The 15,000-nt window shown below is 51.5% G+C and overlaps 9 non-coding genes across 9 annotated transcripts; all 9 read right to left on the reverse strand.

Annotated features, from left to right (window-relative positions):
* Window positions 1–395: 395 nt before the first annotated feature.
* On the reverse strand, window positions 396–512 carry LOC115189887 (U5 spliceosomal RNA). Its single transcript, XR_003877042.1, has one exon. It is a non-coding gene; the product is annotated as a U5 spliceosomal RNA (small nuclear RNA).
* Window positions 513–1,409: 897 nt separating this feature from the next.
* On the reverse strand, window positions 1,410–1,596 carry LOC115189876 (U2 spliceosomal RNA). Its single transcript, XR_003877033.1, has one exon. It is a non-coding gene; the product is annotated as a U2 spliceosomal RNA (small nuclear RNA).
* A 2,457-nt stretch (window positions 1,597–4,053) lies between these two features.
* On the reverse strand, window positions 4,054–4,170 carry LOC115189888 (U5 spliceosomal RNA). The gene has a single exon (XR_003877043.1). It is a non-coding gene; the product is annotated as a U5 spliceosomal RNA (small nuclear RNA).
* Window positions 4,171–5,063: 893 nt separating this feature from the next.
* On the reverse strand, window positions 5,064–5,246 carry LOC115189872 (U2 spliceosomal RNA). The gene has a single exon (XR_003877030.1). It is a non-coding gene; the product is annotated as a U2 spliceosomal RNA (small nuclear RNA).
* Window positions 5,247–7,620: 2,374 nt separating this feature from the next.
* On the reverse strand, window positions 7,621–7,737 carry LOC115189889 (U5 spliceosomal RNA). Its single transcript, XR_003877044.1, has one exon. It is a non-coding gene; the product is annotated as a U5 spliceosomal RNA (small nuclear RNA).
* Window positions 7,738–8,634: 897 nt separating this feature from the next.
* On the reverse strand, window positions 8,635–8,818 carry LOC115189884 (U2 spliceosomal RNA). The gene has a single exon (XR_003877039.1). It is a non-coding gene; the product is annotated as a U2 spliceosomal RNA (small nuclear RNA).
* Window positions 8,819–11,192: 2,374 nt separating this feature from the next.
* Window positions 11,193–11,309, reverse strand: LOC115189891 (U5 spliceosomal RNA). Its single transcript, XR_003877045.1, has one exon. It is a non-coding gene; the product is annotated as a U5 spliceosomal RNA (small nuclear RNA).
* A 918-nt stretch (window positions 11,310–12,227) lies between these two features.
* On the reverse strand, window positions 12,228–12,414 carry LOC115189877 (U2 spliceosomal RNA). Its single transcript, XR_003877034.1, has one exon. It is a non-coding gene; the product is annotated as a U2 spliceosomal RNA (small nuclear RNA).
* A 2,458-nt stretch (window positions 12,415–14,872) lies between these two features.
* LOC115189892 (U5 spliceosomal RNA) lies at window positions 14,873–14,989 on the reverse strand. Its single transcript, XR_003877046.1, has one exon. It is a non-coding gene; the product is annotated as a U5 spliceosomal RNA (small nuclear RNA).
* Window positions 14,990–15,000: the final 11 nt, after the last annotated feature.

Here is a 15,000-nt window from a genome sequence, read left to right on the forward strand (position 1 = left end):
CGGTACCAAGCTTGATCTGAGCCAAAAGGCCGAGAAGCGATAACCCACAAATTGACCCCTGCACCCGCCGGGCCCCCGGGGGTCTCGGCAGACCTCAGCGGTTTGGCAAAAGTTGTCTCCTCCCCACCCGACGCTTCCCTGGTGACAGGCGGGTGTTTTTTTTAACAAGTCGCTAATGCGTCTTTAAGTCACTAGCTCTTTAAGCCTAGTGCGACTATTTGTTCAAAGCCCGGAAAACACGTCAGTCGTCGTCGGGCTTGAACTCAATTGCCCGAGCGACTACTTTGAGTGGAAAAATACGCCGGTCGGTCGGTCGGTCAGCCGGCTTCAAGTCAAACGCCTGAGCAAAAAGTCTCGGCGTCATCTCTGTCAATTTCTCTTGAAACAAGATACCGGGCTCTGCCAGAAGCAAAGCCCTTCCAAAAATATGTTGAACTCGTAAGTGTTCCTCTCCACGGAAGTCTTTAGTAAAAGGCGAAAGGCTTGTGCGTAATGAAGAGAAACCAGAGTCGTATGGAAGTCAGAGGTCGGGGCCCGAGACACACACTGTGCACTCTAGGCCGGGTGCCCGCGGGTGGTTCCCGAACCCACTCTTCCAAGTTTGAGGGCTGTGGGTAAAAATTCACAGACAGACAGACAATCCTGGTGAAGTGATTGTATTTTTTGGGGGGGTCAAAAACACAGACAGACAGACAGACAGACAGACAGACAGACAGACAGACAGACAGACAGACAGACAGACAATCCTGGTGAAGTGATTGTATTTTTTGGGGGGGGTCAAAAACAGAGACAGACAGACAGACAGACAGACAGACAGACAGACAGACAGACAGACAGACAATCCTGGTGAAGTGATTGTATTTTTTGGGGGGGGTCAAAAACAGAGACAGACAGACAGACAGACAGACAGACAGACAGACAGACAATCCTGGTGAAGTGATTGTATTTTTTGGGGGGGTTAAAAACAGAGACAGACAGACAGACACACACACACAGAGACACACACACACACACACACAGAGACACACACACACACACACACACAGACACACACACACACAGACAGAGACACACACACACACAGACACACACACACACACACACACACAGAGACACACACACACACACACACAGACACACACAGACACACACACACACACACACACACAGACAGAGACACACACAGACACACAGACACACACACACACACACACAATCCTGGCCAATGTTTTTTTTTTTTTTTTTTTTTTTTTTTTTTTAAAGTAAAATGGCGGGAAAACGGGGGACCCCATGAAGGGGGCTTCGCCCTTGTTTCAGTTTGGATGATTCTTCTTTTTTCATTCCTTCTCTTCTTCTGCTAGCTGTTTTACATAGCTTTGTGTATTTCTTTTTCCTTGACAATGAGAGAGAAGTGTTGCACCGTTCCCGGAGGTACTGCAATACCGGGTCGATGCGTGGAGCGGATGGAGCAAGCCCCATTTCCGACTCCCTGTTCGAAAAATCCATTTAATATGTAGTCCCCCGATGGGGGACATATCAGATATTAAACTGATAAGAACAGATTTTTTTTTTTTTTTTTTTTTTTACAAAATATATTTATTACGTTCAATGCCTTTCATTACAAAACCATGTATCAATCAAAATCATAACTAGGCATTTTTAACTTCAACACAAACACTAAAACCCCAAACCAAAAACTCGTCTTCCCTCCCCTTCCCACCTACAAACCAAAACACATACCCACATTAAATACCCAACGAAACTCACCCTATACCCCCGACCGACGGGGACGCCTCCTCCACTCCTGACGCTCCTCCGTCGGCCACCATCCCTTCTCCCCTAGAAACAACACCAATTTCCTGCACACCCACACTCTGTGCCTTGTGCCCCCCACTCAAATCCACCACCCCACCCTCCTCCGGGCTCCGGCCCGAGCATCCCATGCCCCCCAACAGGAAGCTTGCCCCTTCCTCCATCCCCCCTTCCTGGGCCATGCCTGGTAGGGGCCAGCTCTGCTAGGGGTGTAAAGGAACACGAAGAAGAGGGAGCCCACGAGGGCCCTGCAACCTCTCCCCCCTGCCCTTCCCCCACCCCCCTTTTACCACCCTTCCTCCTCCTACTGTCCGGGCGCTCCCACTTCTTTGGCCTCTTTATCGGTGGAGGGCGCAGCCAGGGAACATCCCTATCCGCGTCCGACAGCCCCCCCCCTCGCTTCGGTCATATTATCCGCCAGCCCACCCCTCGCTTCCTTCACAGTGTCCGTCAGCCCCCCCACCATCTTCCTAAGTTCCTCCACCCGTGATCTCACCTCTTTACTATCCCCCCACTCCTTCACTCCTTCTCCTACTGGTCCCGCCACCTCTGCCTTCTCTGTCTCCTCCCTTTCTGTCGCTTTCTTCTCCACCACCTTCTTCCCTGTCTCCTTCCTTTCTGTCTCTTTCTTCTCCACCCCCTTCTTCCCTGTCTCCTTCCTTTCTGTCTCTACCACCTTCTTCCCTGTCTCCTTCCTTTCTGTCTCTCTCTTCTCCACCTCCTTCTTCCCAGTCTCCTTCCTCTCTGTTGCCTTCTCCGTCTCCTTCCTCTCCACCGCCGTCTTCTCTGGCCCCTCCACTCTCCTGTCTCCTTCCTCCTCCTTCTCTCCTTCAGTCTCCTGCCCTTCCGTTTCCACTATGCTGTTGTCTTCTTTTTCTCCTCCCGCTTCCGTTTTCTCCTCCTCTTCCACCCGTGTGTCCGCTCCCTCTGGTCCAGTACTCAGTCCTTGGTCCCTCCTACCCCCATCCCCGGCTCTCGCTCCCCCCCCCGCTGCAGACGCGTATGACCTCTGACGCGCCGGGCATTCACGCCACAGGTGCGTCAGCATGCCACACCCGTGACATGCCTTCGGCGCGTCACAGTCCCTCGCCTCGTGCTCCGTAGATCCACAATACCTACACTTCTTTGTGCTGCACGAGGCGAGGATATGACCATAGGCCATACAACGCCTGCAGAACGGGGGCTGACGTGCATAATACAACGTCCCCCTGTCAGCCCCCAGGGAGAACATCGCCGGCGGATGGAGGTAGCCTCCCAGGCCTTTTGGGTCTTCCCTGAGAAGAGCTTGATATCCTCTCCTCCCAGTCCAAAACCCGAGTGAATCCTTGAGGAGCCTTCCTGAGGAGATGTTATCCATATACTTCCCCAGGAAGGTCCTTACCTCTTCTTCTTTCACGTATGGGTTATACATCGTAACCGTCACCACTCTAAAATTTGTCTTCGCCAGGTTCTTTACTGCATAGTAGCACATAGGCTTCACTTTCTCCAATTCTCTTGCCTTCTGCATCGTGTCCTCATGCTGTTTTTCTGTGTACAGAGTCACATCGAAACCTCCCTCTATTGGATTCCCCTGGAGGCAGAAGACATCCTTTACTCCAATCTTGAGCGCACCCATCAAGATAGTTCTCCCGAATGTCTCCCTCCCAAATTGCTCCACCGTTTTGTCCTTCCACACGAATCTCAACGTGTTGGCCAATCCGACAACCGGAACCGACCTGCTCCGCTCATTTCCCTCCATGCCTTTCAAAAAATAAAGCTCTCCTCAAAAGAAGCAACTCAAAAACAATAAACTTTCCTCCCTCCTGCCTTCCTTCGACCTTTTGGCTCAGCGGGCTCTGGGGCACCTCGGTACCAAGCTTGATCTGAGCCAAAAGGCCGAGAAGCGATAACCCACAAATTGACCCCTGCACCCGCCGGGCCCCCGGGGGTCTCGGCAGACCTCAGCGGTTTGGCAAAAGTTGTCTCCTCCCCACCCGACGCTTCCCTGGTGACAGGCGGGTGTTTTTTTTAACAAGTCGCTAATGCGTCTTTAAGTCACTAGCTCTTTAAGCCTAGTGCGACTATTTGTTCAAAGCCCGGAAAACACGTCAGTCGTCGTCGGGCTTGAACTCAATTGCCCGAGCGACTACTTTGAGTGGAAAAATACGCCGGTCGGTCGGTCGGTCAGCCGGCTTCAAGTCAAACGCCTGAGCAAAAAGTCTCGGCGTCATCTCTGTCAATTTCTCTTGAAACAAGATACCGGGCTCTGCCAGAAGCAAAGCCCTTCCAAAAATATGTTGAACTCGTAAGTGTTCCTCTCCACGGAAGTCTTTAGTAAAAGGCGAAAGGCTTGTGCGTAATGAAGAGAAACCAGAGTCGTATGGAAGTCAGAGGTCGGGGCCCGAGACACACACTGTGCACTCTAGGCCGGGTGCCCGCGGGTGGTTCCCGAACCCACTCTTCCAAGTTTGAGGGCTGTGGGTAAAAATTCACAGACAGACAGACAATCCTGGTGAAGTGATTGTATTTTTTTGGGGGGGTCAAAAACACAGACAGACAGACAGACAGACAGACAGACAGACAGACAGACAGACAGACAGACAGACAGACAGACAATCCTGGTGAAGTGATTGTATTTTTTGGGGGGGGTCAAAAACAGAGACAGACAGACAGACAGACAGGACAGACAGACAGACAGACAGACAATCCTGGTGAAGTGATTGTATTTTTTGGGGGGGGTCAAAAACAGAGACAGACAGACAGACAGACAGACAGACAGACAGACAGACAGACAGACAGACAGACAATCCTGGTGAAGTGATTGTATTTTTTGGGGGGGTCAAAAACAGAGACAGACAGACAGACACACACACACAGAGACACACACACACACACACACAGAGACACACACACACACACACACAGACACACACACACACAGACAGAGACACACACACACACAGACACACACACACACACACACACACAGAGACACACACACACAGACACACACAGACACACACACACACACACACACAGACAGAGACACACACAGACACACAGACACACACACACACACACACAATCCTGGCCAATGTTTTTTTTTTTTTTTTTTTTTTTTTAAATAAAAAGGCGGGGAAAACGGGGGACCCCATGAAGGGGGCTTCGCCCTTGTTTCAGTTTGGATGATTCTTCTTTTTTCATTCCTTCTCTTCTTCTGCTAGCTGTTTTACATAGCTTTGTGTATTTCTTTTTCCTTGACAATGAGAGAGAAGTGTTGCACCGTTCCCGGAGGTACTGCAATACCGGGTCGATGCGTGGAGCGGATGGAGCAAGCCCCATTTCCGACTCCCTGTTCGAAAAATCCATTTAATATGTAGTCCCCCGATGGGGGACATATCAGATATTAAACTGATAAGAACAGATTTTTTTTTTTTTTTTTATAGAAAATATATTTATTACGTTCAAAACCAACCAAAATTTTCCACCACTCAATAAATTCAAACACAAATTCCAATAAACACGAAAATAGACATTTCAAAACTATTCATCAATAACCAAACCCAAAACCCATACCCATATAAAAATAACCAAAAAAACACTCACCCTATACTCCCGACCGACGGGGACGCCTCCTCCACTCCTGACGCTCCACCGTCGGCCACCATCCCCTCTCCCCTTGAAACAACACCACTACCCGGCACACCCACACTCTGTGCCTCGTGCCCCCCACTCAAATCTACCACTCCCCCCCCCCTCCCGACTCCGGCCCGGGGACCCCATGCCCCTAAACAGGGAGCTTAAGCCTCCCTCACTCGCCCAATCCTGGGCCATTCCTGTGAGGTCCAGTTCAGACAGGGGTATAAAGGAGAAGGAAGAGGGAGCCCACGAGGGTCCTGCAACCTCCCCCTCCCCTCCCCCCTGATCTGCCTCCCCCCCTCTTTCTCCACACCTCCCCCTCAAGCTCTCCTTCCTCTTTGACTTCCTGTAATGTTTAGTTGCCGGCAAAAGATTTTCATATCTCTTCCACATCTTGCGACTTTTTATTCCTCCCATTCCAGTGTTCACCCAATCCTTCGCTCTCGTTACCTTCTCTGTCTCCTTACTTTCTATCTCCTTCTTCTCCACCGCCGTCTTCTCAATCTCCTCCCTCTCTGTTTCCTTCTCCATCTCCTTCCTCTCCACCGCCTTCTTCTCTTGCCCCTCCACTCTCATGTCTCCTTCCTCCTCCTGCTCCTTTTCTCCTTCTGCCTCCTGCTCCTCCTCTCCTTCAACCTCTCCTCCCAGCACCTTCTCTCCTTCATCCTCCTGGTCCTCCTCTCTTTCAGCCTCCTGCTCCTCCTCTCTTTCAGCCTCCTTCCTTTCCGGTTCCACTATGTCCATTTCTTCCTTTTCCTCTTCTGCTCCTGCTGTCGCTCTTTCCTTCTCCTCCCGCCGTGCGTCCCTCTCCTCCGTGCCTGTTCCTGGCTCTCTGTCCCCTCCTCTTCTTCCCCCATCCCCGGCTCTCGCTCCCCCCCCAGCTGCAGACGCGTATGACCGGTGACGCGCCGGGCATTCACGCCACAGGTGCGTCAACATGCCACACCCGTGACATGCCTTCGGCGCGTCACAGTCCCTCGCCTCGTGCTCCGCAGATCCACAATACCTGCACTTCCTTGTGCTACACGAGGCGAGGATATGACCGTAGGCCATACAACGCCTGCAGAACGGAGGCTGATGTGCGTAAAACAACGTCCCCCTGTCAGCCCCCAGGGAGAACATCGCCGGGGGATGGAGGTATCCACCCAATCCCGTTGGGTCTTCTCTAAGGAGGGCCTGGAAGCCCCTCCTCCCGGTCCAAAAGCCCAGGGAATCTTTGAGGTGCCTTGCTGAGGAGACACTATTCATGTATCTCCCCAGAAAGGCCCTCACCTCCTCGTCCTTCACGTAAGGGTTGTGAATGTGAACATTTACAACCCTGAAATTACTCCTCGCCAAGCTGGTTACAACGTAGAGCGACATCGGCCTCTCCGCTTCCACTTCTCTCACTTTTCTCAAAATGTCATCGTGCTTCCCTTCTGTGTACAGTACCAACTCATACGCTCCTTCCAATGGGTTGTCTTGTAGGCAGAACACATCCTCCACCTTCAGTCCCAGGATTCCAATCACAATGTTCCTCCCAAATGCATCTCTGTCAAACGGCTCCATCGTCTTCTCCCTCCAAGCAAAGCGTATCGTATTTGCCTGGCCTGTCCTAGGGACCGGCCTCCCTGAAGGACTTTGCGCCATCTCCGCAAGGAGCTTGGCGCACTCTACTCAGCCCTCGCTCTCTTCAAAACAGAAAAAAACTGAAAAGAGAGGCAAATTAAACCGTCCGTGAAACAAACCAAAACAATAAACTTTCCTCCCTCCTGCCTTCCTTCGACCTTCTGGCTCAGCGGGCTTTGGGGCACCTCGGTACCAAGCTTGATCTGAGCCAAAAGGCCGAGAAGCGATAACCCACAAATTGACCCCTGCACCCGCCGGGCCCCCGGGGGTCTCGGCAGACCTCAGCGGTTTGGCAAAAGTTGTCTCCTCCCCACCCGACGCTTCCCTGGTGACAGGCGGGTGTTTTTTTTAACAAGTCGCTAATGCGTCTTTAAGTCACTAGCTCTTTAAGCCTAGTGCGACTATTTGTTCAAAGCCCGGAAAACACGTCAGTCGTCGTCGGGCTTGAACTCAATTGCCCGAGCGACTACTTTGAGTGGAAAAATACGCCGGTCGGTCGGTCGGTCAGCCGGCTTCAAGTCAAACGCCTGAGCAAAAAGTCTCGGCGTCATCTCTGTCAATTTCTCTTGAAACAAGATACCGGGCTCTGCCAGAAGCAAAGCCCTTCCAAAAATATGTTGAACTCGTAAGTGTTCCTCTCCACGGAAGTCTTTAGTAAAAGGCGAAAGGCTTGTGCGTAATGAAGAGAAACCAGAGTCGTATGGAAGTCAGAGGTCGGGGCCCGAGACACACACTGTGCACTCTAGGCCGGGTGCCCGCGGGTGGTTCCCGAACCCACTCTTCCAAGTTTGAGGGCTGTGGGTAAAAATTCACAGACAGACAGACAATCCTGGTGAAGTGATTGTATTTTTTTGGGGGGTCAAAAACACAGACAGACAGACAGACAGACAGACAGACAGACAGACAGACAGACAGACAGACAGACAGACAGACAATCCTGGTGAAGTGATTGTATTTTTTGGGGGGGGTCAAAAACAGAGACAGACAGACAGACAGACAGACAGACAGACAGACAGACAGACAATCCTGGTGAAGTGATTGTATTTTTTGGGGGGGGTCAAAAACAGAGACAGACAGACAGACAGACAGACAGACAGACAGACAGACAGACAGACAGACAATCCTGGTGAAGTGATTGTATTTTTTGGGGGGGGTCAAAACAGAGACAGACAGACAGACACACACACACAGAGACACACACACACACACACACAGAGACACACACACACACACACACAGACACACACACACACAGACAGAGACACACACACACACAGACACACACACACACACACACACACAGAGACACACACACACACACACACAGACACACACAGACACACACACACACACACACACACAGACAGAGACACACACAGACACACAGACACACACACACACACACACACAATCCTGGCCAATGTTTTTTTTTTTTTTTTTTTTTTTAAAGTAAAATGGCGGGAAAACGGGGGACCCCATGAAGGGGGCTTCGCCCTTGTTTCAGTTTGGATGATTCTTCTTTTTTCATTGCTTCTCTTCTTCTGCTAGCTGTTTTACATAGCTTTGTGTATTTCTTTTTCCTTGACAATGAGAGAGAAGTGTTGCACCGTTCCCGGAGGTACTGCAATACCGGGTCGATGCGTGGAGCGGATGGAGCAAGCCCCATTTCCGACTCCCTGTTCGAAAAATCCATTTAATATGTAGTCCCCCGATGGGGGACATATCAGATATTAAACTGATAAGAACAGATTTTTTTTTTTTTTTTTTATAGAAAATATATTTATTACGTTCAAAACCAACCAAAATTTTCCACCACTCAATAAATTCAAACACAAATTCCAATAAACACGAAAATAGACATTTCAAAACTATTCATCAATAACCAAACCCAAAACCCATACCCATATAAAAATAACCAAAAAAACACTCACCCTATACTCCCGACCGACGGGGACGCCTCCTCCACTCCTGACGCTCCACCGTCGGCCACCATCCCCTCTCCCCTTGAAACAACACCACTACCCGGCACACCCACACTCTGTGCCTCGTGCCCCCCACTCAAATCTACCACTCCCCCCTCCTCCCGACTCCGGCCCGGGGACCCCATGCCCCTAAACAGGGAGCTTAAGCCTCCCTCACTCGCCCAATCCTGGGCCATTCCTGTGAGGTCCAGTTCAGACAGGGGTATAAAGGAGAAGGAAGAGGGAGCCCACGAGGGTCCTGCAACCTCCCCCTCCCCTCCCCCCTGATCTGCCTCCCCCCCTCTTTCTCCACACCTCCCCCTCAAGCTCTCCTTCCTCTTTGACTTCCTGTAATGTTTAGTTGCCGGCAAAAGATTTTCATATCTCTTCCACATCTTGCGACTTTTTATTCCTCCCATTCCAGTGTTCACCCAATCCTTCGCTCTCGTTACCTTCTCTGTCTCCTTACTTTCTATCTCCTTCTTCTCCACCGCCGTCTTCTCAATCTCCTCCCTCTCTGTTTCCTTCTCCATCTCCTTCCTCTCCACCGCCTTCTTCTCTTGCCCCTCCACTCTCATGTCTCCTTCCTCCTCCTGCTCCTTTTCTCCTTCTGCCTCCTGCTCCTCCTCTCCTTCAACCTCTCCTCCCAGCACCTTCTCTCCTTCATCCTCCTGGTCCTCCTCTCTTTCAGCCTCCTGCTCCTCCTCTCTTTCAGCCTCCTTCCTTTCCGGTTCCACTATGTCCATTTCTTCCTTTTCCTCTTCTGCTCCTGCTGTCGCTCTTTCCTTCTCCTCCCGCCGTGCGTCCCTCTCCTCCGTGCCTGTTCCTGGCTCTCTGTCCCCTCCTCTTCTTCCCCCATCCCCGGCTCTCGCTCCCCCCCCCAGCTGCAGACGCGTATGACCGGTGACGCGCCGGGCATTCACGCCACAGGTGCGTCAACATGCCACACCCGTGACATGCCTTCGGCGCGTCACAGTCCCTCGCCCCGTGCTCCGCAGATCCACAATACCTGCACTTCCTTGTGCTACACGAGGCGAGGATGTGACCGTAGGCCATACAACGCCTGCAGAACGGAGGCTGACGGGCATAATGCAACGTCCCCCTGTCAGCCCCCAGGGAGAACATCGCCGGAGGATGGAGGTATCCACCCAATCCTTCTGGGTCCTCTCTTAGGAGGGCCTGGAACCCCCTCCTCCCAGTCCAAAAGCCCAGGGAATCTTTGAGGTGCCTTCCTGAGGAGACACTATCCATGTATCTCCCCAGAAAGGCCCTCACCTCCTCATCTTTAACGTAAGGGTTGTAAATATTTACATTTACAACCCGGAAATTACTCCTCGCCAAGCTGGTTACAACGTAGAGCGACATCGGCCTCTCCGCTTCCACTTCTCTCACTTTTCTCAAAATGTCATCGTGCTTCCCTTCTGTGTACAGTACCAACTCATACGCTCCTTCCAATGGATTGTCTTGTAGGCAGAACACATCCTCCACCTTCAGTCCCAGGATTCCAATCACAATGTTCCTCCCAAATGCATCTCTGTCAAACGGCTCCATCGTCTTCTCCCTCCAAGCAAAGCGTATCGTATTTGCCTGGCCTGTCCTAGGGACCGGCCTCCCTGAAGGACTTTGCGCCATCTCCGCAAGGAGCTTGGCGCACTCTACTCAGCCCTCGCTCTCTTCAAAACAGAAAAAAACTGAAAAGAGAGGCAAATTAAACCGTCCGTGAAACAAACCAAAACAATAAACTTTCCTCCCTCCTGCCTTCCTTCGACCTTCTGGCTCAGCGGGCTTTGGGGCACCTCGGTACCAAGCTTGATCTGAGCCAAAAGGCCGAGAAGCGATAACCCACAAATTGACCCCTGCACCCGCCGGGCCCCCGGGGGTCTCGGCAGACCTCAGCGGTTTGGCAAACGTTGTCTCCTCCCCACCCGACGCTTCCCTGGTGACAGGCGGGTGTTTTTTTTAACAAGTCGCTAATGCGTCTTTAAGTCACTAGCTCTTTAAGCCTAGTGCGACTATTTGTTCAAAGCCCGGAAAACACGTCAGTCGTCGTCGGGCTTGAACTCAATTGCCCGAGCGACTACTTTGAGTGGAAAAATACGCCGGTCGGTCGGTCGGTCAGCCGGCTTCAAGTCAAACGCCTGAGCAAAAAGTCTCGGCGTCATCTCTGTCAATTTCTCTTGAAACAAGATACCGGGCTCTGCCAGAAGCAAAGCCCTTCCAAAAATATGTTGAACTCGTAAGTGTTCCTCTCCACGGAAGTCTTTAGTAAAAGGCGAAAGGCTTGTGCGTAATGAAGAGAAACCAGAGTCGTATGGAAGTCAGAGGTCGGGGCCCGAGACACACACTGTGCACTCTAGGCCGGGTGCCCGCGGGTGGTTCCCGAACCCACTCTTCCAAGTTTGAGGGCTGTGGGTAAAAATTCACAGACAGACAGACAATCCTGGTGAAGTGATTGTATTTTTTGGGGGGGTCAAAAACACAGACAGACAGACAGACAGACAGACAGACAGACAGACAGACAGACAGACAGACAGACAGACAGACAATCCTGGTGAAGTGATTGTATTTTTTGGGGGGGGTCAAAAACAGAGACAGACAGACAGACAGACAGACAGACAGACAGACAGACAATCCTGGTGAAGTGATTGTATTTTTTGGGGGGGGTCAAAAACAGAGACAGACAGACAGACAGACAGACAGACAGACAGACAGACAGACAGACAGACAGACAGACAGACAGACAGACAGACAATCCTGGTGAAGTGATTGTATTTTTTGGGGGGGTCAAAAACAGAGACAGACAGACAGACACACACACACAGAGACACACACACACACACACACAGAGACACACACACACACACACACACAGACACACACACACACAGACAGAGACACACACACACACAGACACACACACACACACACACACACAGAGACACACACACACACACACACAGACACACACAGACACACACACACACACACACAGACAGAGACACACACAGACACACAGACACACACACACACACACACAATCCTGGCCAATGTTTTTTTTTTTTTTTTTTTTTTTTTTTTAAAGTAAAATGGCGGGAAAACGGGGGACCCCATGAAGGGGGCTTCGCCCTTGTTTCAGTTTGGATGATTCTTCTTTTTTCATTCCTTCTCTTCTTCTGCTAGCTGTTTTACATAGCTTTGTGTATTTCTTTTTCCTTGACAATGAGAGAGAAGTGTTGCACCGTTCCCGGAGGTACTGCAATACCGGGTCGATGCGTGGAGCGGATGGAGCAAGCCCCATTTCCGACTCCCTGTTCGAAAAATCCATTTAATATGTAGTCCCCCGATGGGGGACATATCAGATATTAAACTGATAAGAACAGATTTTTTTTTTTTTTTTTTTTTTTACAAAATATATTTATTACGTTCAATGCCTTTCATTACAAAACCATGTATCAATCAAAAATCATAACTAGGCATTTTTAACTTCAACACAAACACTAAAACCCCAAACCAAAAACTCGTCTTCCCTCCCCTTCCCACCTACAAACCAAAACACATACCCACATTAAATACCCAACGAAACTCACCCTATACCCCCGACCGACGGGGACGCCTCCTCCACTCCTGACGCTCCTCCGTCGGCCACCATCCCTTCTCCCCTAGAAACAACACCAATTTCCTGCACACCCACACTCTGTGCCTTGTGCCCCCCACTCAAATCCACCACCCCACCCTCCTCCGGGCTCCGGCCCGAGCATCCCATGCCCCCAAACAGGAAGCTTGCCCCTTCCTCCATCCCCCATTCCTGGGCCATGCCTGGTAGGTCCAGCTCTGCTAGGGGTGTAAAGGAACACGAAGAAGAGGGAGCCCACGAGGGCCCTGCAACCTCTCCCCCCTGCCCTTCCCCCACCCCCCTTTTACCACCCTTCCTCCTCCTACTGTCCGGGCGCTCCCACTTCTTTGGCCTCTTTATCGGTGGAGGGCGCAGCCAGGGAACATCCCTATCCGCGTCCGACAGCCCCCCCCCTCGCTTCGGTCATATTATCCGCCAGCCCACCCCTCGCTTCCTTCACAGTGTCCGTCAGCCCCCCCACCATCTTCCTAAGTTCCTCCACCCGTGATCTCACCTCTTTACTATCCCCCCACTCCTTCACTCCTTCTCCTACTGGTCCCGCCACCTCTGCCTTCTCTGTCTCCTCCCTTTCTGTCGCTTTCTTCTCCACCACCTTCTTCCCTGTCTCCTTCCTTTCTGTCTCTTTCTTCTCCACCCCCTTCTTCCCTGTCTCCTTCCTTTCTGTCTCTACCACCTTCTTCCCTGTCTCCTTCCTTTCTGTCTCTCTCTTCTCCACCTCCTTCTTCCCAGTCTCCTTCCTCTCTGTTGCCTTCTCCGTCTCCTTCCTCTCCACCGCCGTCTTCTCTGGCCCCTCCACTCTCCTGTCTCCTTCCTCCTCCTTCTCTCCTTCAGTCTCCTGCCCTTCCGTTTCCACTATGCTGTTGTCTTCTTTTTCTCCTCCCGCTTCCGTTTTCTCCTCCTCTTCCACCCGTGTGTCCGCTCCCTCTGGTCCAGTACTCAGTCCTTGGTCCCTCCTACCCCCATCCCCGGCTCTCGCTCCCCCCCCCCGCTGCAGACGCGTATGACCTCTGACGCGCCGGGCATTCACGCCACAGGTGCGTCAGCATGCCACACCCGTGACATGCCTTCGGCGCGTCACAGTCCCTCGCCTCGTGCTCCGTAGATCCACAATACCTACACTTCTTTGTGCTGCACGAGGCGAGGATATGACCATAGGCCATACAACGCCTGCAGAACGGGGGCTGACGTGCATAATACAACGTCCCCCTGTCAGCCCCCAGGGAGAACATCGCCGGCGGATGGAGGTAGCCTCCCAGGCCTTTTGGGTCTTCCCTGAGAAGAGCTTGATATCCTCTCCTCCCAGTCCAAAACCCGAGTGAATCCTTGAGGAGCCTTCCTGAGGAGATGTTATCCATATACTTCCCCAGGAAGGTCCTTACCTCTTCTTCTTTCACGTATGGGTTATACATCGTAACCGTCACCACTCTAAAATTTGTCTTCGCCAGGTTCTTTACTGCATAGTAGCACATAGGCTTCACTTTCTCCAATTCTCTTGCCTTCTGCATCGTGTCCTCATGCTGTTTTTCTGTGTACAGAGTCACATCGAAACCTCCCTCTATTGGATTCCCCTGGAGGCAGAAGACATCCTTTACTCCAATCTTGAGCGCACCCATCAAGATAGTTCTCCCGAATGTCTCCCTCCCAAATTGCTCCACCGTTTTGTCCTTCCACACGAATCTCAACGTGTTGGCCAATCCGACAACCGGAACCGACCTGCTCCGCTCATTTCCCTCCATGCCTTTCAAAAAATAAAGCTCTCCTCAAAAGAAGCAACTCAAAAACAATAAACTTTCCTCCCTCCTGCCTTCCTTCGACCTTTTGGCTCAGCGGGCTCTGGGGCACCTCAGTACCAAGCTTGATCTGAGCCAAAAGGCCGAGAAGCGATAACCCACAAATTGACCCCTGCACCCGCCGGGCCCCCGGGGGTCTCGGCAGACCTCAGCGGTTTGGCAAAAGTTGTCTCCTCCCCACCCGACGCTTCCCTGGTGACAGGCGGGTGTTTTTTTTAACAAGTCGCTAATGCGTCTTTAAGTCACTAGCTCTTTAAGCCTAGTGCGACTATTTGTTCAAAGCCCGGAAAACACGTCAGTCGTCGTCGGGCTTGAACTCAATTGCCCGAGCGACTACTTTGAGTGGAAAAATACGCCGGTCGGTCGGTCGGTCAGCCGGCTTCAAGTCAAACGCCTGAGCAAAAAGTCTCGGCGTCATCTCTGTCAATTTCTCTTGAAACAAGATACCGGGCTCTGCCAGAAGCAAAGCCCTTCCAAAAATATGTTGAACTCGTAAGTGTTCCTCTCCACGGAAGTCTTTAGTAAAAGGCGAAAGGCTTGTGCGTAATGAAGAGAAACCAGAGTCGTATGGAAGTCA

This window comes from Salmo trutta, unplaced genomic scaffold (genome assembly GCF_901001165.1).
Source record: "Salmo trutta unplaced genomic scaffold, fSalTru1.1, whole genome shotgun sequence".
NCBI lineage: Eukaryota > Metazoa > Chordata > Actinopteri > Salmoniformes > Salmonidae > Salmo > Salmo trutta.